Below are 5,367 nucleotides of genomic sequence, written 5' to 3' on the forward strand. Positions count from 1 at the left end.
GCCAAGCCAGCCACACATCCTGCCCCCCACCCAACAGAAGCTGCCGCTGCCAAGCCAGCCAACCCCCCGACCAACAACAGACGCTGCTGCCGCTGCCAAGCCAGCCACCCCCCCCGCCCAATAACAGAGGCCGCCGCTGCCAAGCTGGCCAACCGCCCACACACACACCAGAGGCTGCCAGCAAGCCAGCCCCCACTCCCCCCCCACCCCAACTAACCCTAACCATCCAACTGAAGTGCCCCCAGGTGACCCTCCATTGGCTCCCACATGTCCCTGAATTCCTCTTTGATAACCCCCACACCCACCATAGATGCCCACAAACCCCCTGAAGTGGGGGGGGGGGGCACTGACCGGTCAGGGGGGGCATCTCCTCCGGGTGCGTGGGAAGCGACTCAGCTGGCCTCTCTTCAGAGGCCTTTCCATTCAAATTAAACAACTGAATATAAAACCAGTGGGGTCTCCTTTGTGTGTGTTGTGCGGTTTTAATTTGCGGCTCAGGGCCATTGGAAACCTTTTGGCGTACACGTTACTACTGCTCTGCAACCTCTGGAGGAACAGCATGGCTTTTCCTCCGCTACAATACCTCACGCTAATACTTACGTTTTGTCATGGGTTTCCGTCCCCTCCGGGAACGTTCGGGCAAGCGGTCCGCCGGCAGCGTTTGGGAGAGGCTGCCCACGCCCCTCGCTCGCCCGCTCCTCGGCTGCGTCGTCGCTGCAGCGATTTAAGCCTTACCTGGGAGCTCAGAGCTTGGATGGTGTCGAGGCTGAGAATCTCTCCCCTGCTCCCCCCCTCCTCCCTCCCAACAGAGGGGAGAAAAAAAAAAAGGAAAGGACCAAATCCAGCAAGAAATAATTTGGAGTCAGCTGGGAAGCAGAGAGTTTAGTAGAACACTCGCAAGCCCTCCACCCTGTCTTCAGAATGGGCGTTCACCCGCCACAAGCCACCCTCCGTTCCCCTCCCACTCCCCTGTCACAGCCCTGTCGTCCGCTCTTGGCACGTGGTATTCGACTCCTCGAGGCGAGTCCCTGGTTATCCCAGCTCGTTCTCTCTCAGGGCAGTCTCTCTGGTGCTGGAACTGGGCAGGGATGTGGAGAAGAATCAGGAATCAGTCTGACTTTGAAAGGAAAAGAGAAAAAAAATCAGGAACAGTCCATTGCTGCAGGGACAGCAGGAACAAGTACAGGTGGGATGACCCAGGAGCTCTGTGGGTTGCTGTGCAGTGCGTATGTTGAGTCCTGGACGCCAGGCTGGTGTTAAGCCAGGAGGGAAAGAGGTTAGACTTCTAACTATTCGCACAGTGACTATAATGCATTGATGTGTGTTGCCCCCTCTGAGTTCATCCTCTCTCAGCCAGAGCCACGTTCTGCTGTGGGATATGCTGAATGTCCCCAGTTTCCAACATGCTCCGCTAGGTGTGACCAGGCCTCTTGGCAGAGGCCGCCCCTGGGGTTGGTTTGCCTGGCGCTGGCAAGCCCTCCACCCTGTTTTTGCAATGGTCTGTAACCCCCCACAATCGCCCACCCCCACGTGGCATCGCGGTAAGAAAGACAGAGACAGCTGAGGGGCTGCCCTGCTTCTGATAGCCCCGACCCACGGACGCCCTTCTTGGTAGGGTTTGCGCCTTCGGGACGCAGCTGAGTTTTTGCTGCGCCTCTCTGTGAGAGCTGTTGCGCGGCTCTGCGTCTCCGAGCGTGTTCCCCGTTCCCCAGGATTTACTACGCCCCGATCGCCTTGCAGTCAGTGCATTTCTCCCTGGCCATCAACCAACCTCTAATGCCTGTTGCTCTCTAATTAAATCTTTCGATGGTTTCAGCTTTCTGAGCCTGTGTTGGTACGACTCCTGCTCAGGGCACCGCGAGAGAGACAAACCCTCCTTCTGTCCTGTGGTTCTGGGAAGGGTCCTGGCACTCGCAGGCAGGCACCAACGGGGTAGTAACTGTGAAGTGACGTCAGCCTTGCTTGGTCGACCAAGTAGAAAGCAAAGAGTCAATCGGTAAGGAGTGGAGCAAAAAGCAAAGCTTAGCTCTCAGTTACTCATGTTGTAAAGCTGTGAGTAGGTTTCCCTGCACCCTAGAAAAACACTGCACAGGCATCTCATTTTCCTCTGGCATTCATTTAACTCGCAGAGCTGTGGGGGAGTTACTGGGAGACTTGGAAAGGCAGTGGGAGCACTAGGAAGGGAATTTGGAGTTACGGGGAGGAACAAAGACGACAGGTGCCACGCTAGAAGAGCACTTACTGTTACCGGGAGAAGACCCCTCCTGACTCTTCCTGACTGCTGCTCGCCGCGGCCCGCCCGCCGCGGCCCGCCCGCCGCGGCCCGCCCGCCGCGGCCCGCCCGCCGCGGCCCGCCCGCCGCGGCTCCCAAACGGTCCCGGCTCGGCTCCGGGAACCTCCCTGCAAGCAAAGCCAGAGCGCGGTCCTGCAGCTGCCAGAGGAAAACCCCGGAGAGCTGTGGAGACAGGCACTCACCTAGCACAGAGCGAGCAGGAACCCGATAGCCCCGGCGGGCCAGTGAGCGCCGTTTTAAAGCCGCCAGCCCCGAGCGCGCGAACAACCATCGCTGCGACGCATGCGCTGAACCCATGGCAACGATCGCGACGCTATCGCCCTGGCGGGACCGGAGCCTCGCTGCGGCGCAGGAGTTGTACCCATGTCAGCGCTCCAGTCAGGCTCTCTCTCCCTTTTCCCTTCTCCCCCTAACAACTTTCCAGCATTTCAAGCGTTCAGCGCGGTTCGCTGCAGCGCTGAGCGCCCTCGGGGCGGCACGCGCCGCGGCACGGCGGCGGTGCCGCCTGTGACGCACGCGGGGGCGGCCCTGAGCGCTGCCGTGGGCGTGGGCAGCAGCTCGGCCCGGCCCCGTTCGGGATGTTTTGGCATTTAAATCGAAACCCTACACCGCGCGCAGGTAAAAGCCTCTGTTTATGATGGGTACGGCCGCAGGCTGTGCTTATAGCTCAAGCCCCTGTGTGACTTCATTACGATTCTCACAGCCTTTAAAACAGAGAGGGGAGACGGGGGCTCGTTTCCAAAGCTTTGTGACACAGCAGTCGCTCCAACTCCTCCCTCTCCAGCTGGAGAGGGTCTGCTCTGCATTGCCTCTCACGGCACTGACGCTGTGAAATATTCTGTGGTCCCCTCCGAGACTTGTCAGCGGTTTAGGGGGGTGCCCCCAGCCCTCACCTGCTCCTCTGCTGCAGCATCCCCCTGCCCCATGTCCGCCCAGAATCCCCCCGCTCCCTTTGATTCTCCCCCCAAAAGGCAGAATGTGAAGCAAACTGCCCGGCCAGCAGCTCGGTCCTTTCCTAGTCAGATGTGTACACATCCCCTCTCCCCCCGAAGGGGAGCTCTGCTGCAGCAATGAAGGGGGTCAGGGAAGGGTCCCCCACAAACAGCTGCAGCTACTCCAGCCCCCGTGCTGCCGGCTGGTGGCTGCCCCACGGTGGGGAATGTGCCAGAGGTCGATGTCTCTCACACCCAGTTTGGGTTGGACCCCTGGGCAGCGATGCTCCGCCCGAGGCCTCCATCGGAGGCCGCAGGCAGGTTCCTCGCTGCTGCCTTTGCGCCTCAGACGCAGCCGCCCTTGGATCCTCCTGAAGCCATGTGGCCTGCTGCGGTGCTCTGGCGCCCCACAGGCTACCCCGAAAGCTACTTCCTAGACTGACATGGAGCAGAAAGAGAGCAGAGTTTTCTCCTGCTAGGCACAGGAGACTCCCGTGTGGGAATGCATGCAGGGACCCCCCTGGTGCAGCAGGAATCACTTACTGGTGCAGCAGGAATCACTTACTGGTGCAGCAGGAATCATTTACTGGTGCAGCAGGAATCATTTACTGGTGCAGCAGGAATCATTTACTGGTGCAGCAGAAATCACTTATTGGTGCAGCAGGAATCACTTATTGGTGCAGCAGGAATCACTTATTGGTGCAGCAGGAATCACTTACTGGTGCAGCAGGAATCACTTACTGGTGCAGCAGGAATCATTTATTGGTGCAGCAGGAATCATTCATTGGTGCAGCAGGAATCACTTACTGGTGCAGCAGGAATCATTTATTGGTGCAGCAGGAATCACTTACTGGTGCAGCAGGAATCATTTATTGGTGCAGCAGGAATCACTTACTGGTGCAGCAGGAATCACTTACTGGTGCAGCAGGAATCACTTACTGGTGCAGCAAGAATTATTTATTGGTGCAGCAGGAATCACTTACTGGTGCAGCAGGAATCATTTATTGGTGCAGCAGGAATCACTGGTGCAGCAAGAATCATTTATTGGTGCAGCAGGAATCATTTACTGGTGCAGCAGGAATCATTTATTGGTGCAGCAGGAATCACTTACTAGTGCAGCAGGAATCATTTATTGGTGCAGCAGGAATCATTTACTGGTGCAGCAGGAATCATTTATTGGTGCAGCAGGAATCACTTACTAGTGCAGCAGGAATCATTTATTGGTGCAGCAGGAATCACTTACTGGTGCAGCAGGAATCATTTACTGGTGCAGCAGGAATCATTTATTGGTACAGAACAGGCAGTTTACAGAGGGGAAATCCAGCAGCCCGAGCACTTCCCTGGCAGTCCTGCACCACTGCTGCTCTCTGAGTTTGCTCCATCGTTATCTTCATCCCGTATCAGGTTGATCTTCTCCAGCAGGGAGGCAAGCGTCCCCCTGCCTCACGCTTCAGGCTGTGTACTGCAGTCCGCTCTTCTTTATCACCAGGCCATCCTTCCAGTATCAGCAGCCTGTTGTTCTCCCTTGTCCTGAAACCCTCCTGGGACCCTTTCTGCTTTCCTACGCTCCCAGTGCCCTTCACCCCTCCCCCGGAGGCACTGCACAGAGCCGGCGCTCGGTCCCAGAGAGACTGTAGAGCACAGCTTGATGGAAGATGCACCGCAACACACCCAGCACTCCTTTCTCTGCAGGAACAAGCAACAACCTCTCGGCAAGACTCAAGATGCTTACACAAGTGGCTCCACGACGTGTCTCAGATCCATCTCACCTCATCACCTGACATGTGGAGTCCTTGGGTGAGCCAGAAAGAGAACCAGCCTTGGCCAGGGAGAGCGAGAGCGTCTCTTTCCCCCCGGAGCGGACGGTGGCTTGCAGGCATCAGGGCTGCTCAGCAGCCTGCCAGGCGTCCAGGCCTGGGCTCTGAGAAGGAAAGGGGAAGGGAGAGGAGAAGAGGGGAAGGGAGGGGAGGGGAGGGGGCCTCAGGGATCGGCCAGTTCCAACCCCCCTGCCATGGGCAGGGATGCCTCACCCTGGATCGGGCTGCCCAGAGCCACCTCCAGCCTGGCCTCCAAATCGCCCAGCGATGAGGCTACCACCACCTCCCTGGGCAACCTGTGCCAGAGCTTCACCACCCTGATGGG

At 57.9% G+C, this 5,367-nt stretch overlaps 1 long non-coding RNA gene across 3 annotated transcripts; it reads right to left on the reverse strand.

The window, feature by feature from the left end:
• Positions 1-339: 339 nt before the first annotated feature.
• On the reverse strand, positions 340-2,788 carry LOC137452162 (uncharacterized). 3 transcript variants are annotated; one of them, XR_010989977.1, is made up of 3 exons: positions 2,476-2,788; positions 1,772-1,957; positions 340-1,117 (listed from the first exon to the last, which is right to left on the reverse strand). It is a non-coding gene; the product is annotated as an uncharacterized lncRNA (long non-coding RNA). The 3 variants fall into 3 exon arrangements; XR_010989978.1 differs by having other exon boundaries at positions 1,772-1,961; XR_010989979.1 differs by lacking the exon at positions 2,476-2,788 and adding an exon at positions 2,243-2,275.
• Positions 2,789-5,367: the final 2,579 nt, after the last annotated feature.

Source organism: Melanerpes formicivorus, unplaced genomic scaffold (assembly GCF_026170545.1).
Source record: "Melanerpes formicivorus ecotype bairdi unplaced genomic scaffold, bMelFor1.0.p_v2 SCAF_50, whole genome shotgun sequence".
Classification (NCBI taxonomy): domain Eukaryota; kingdom Metazoa; phylum Chordata; class Aves; order Piciformes; family Picidae; genus Melanerpes; species Melanerpes formicivorus.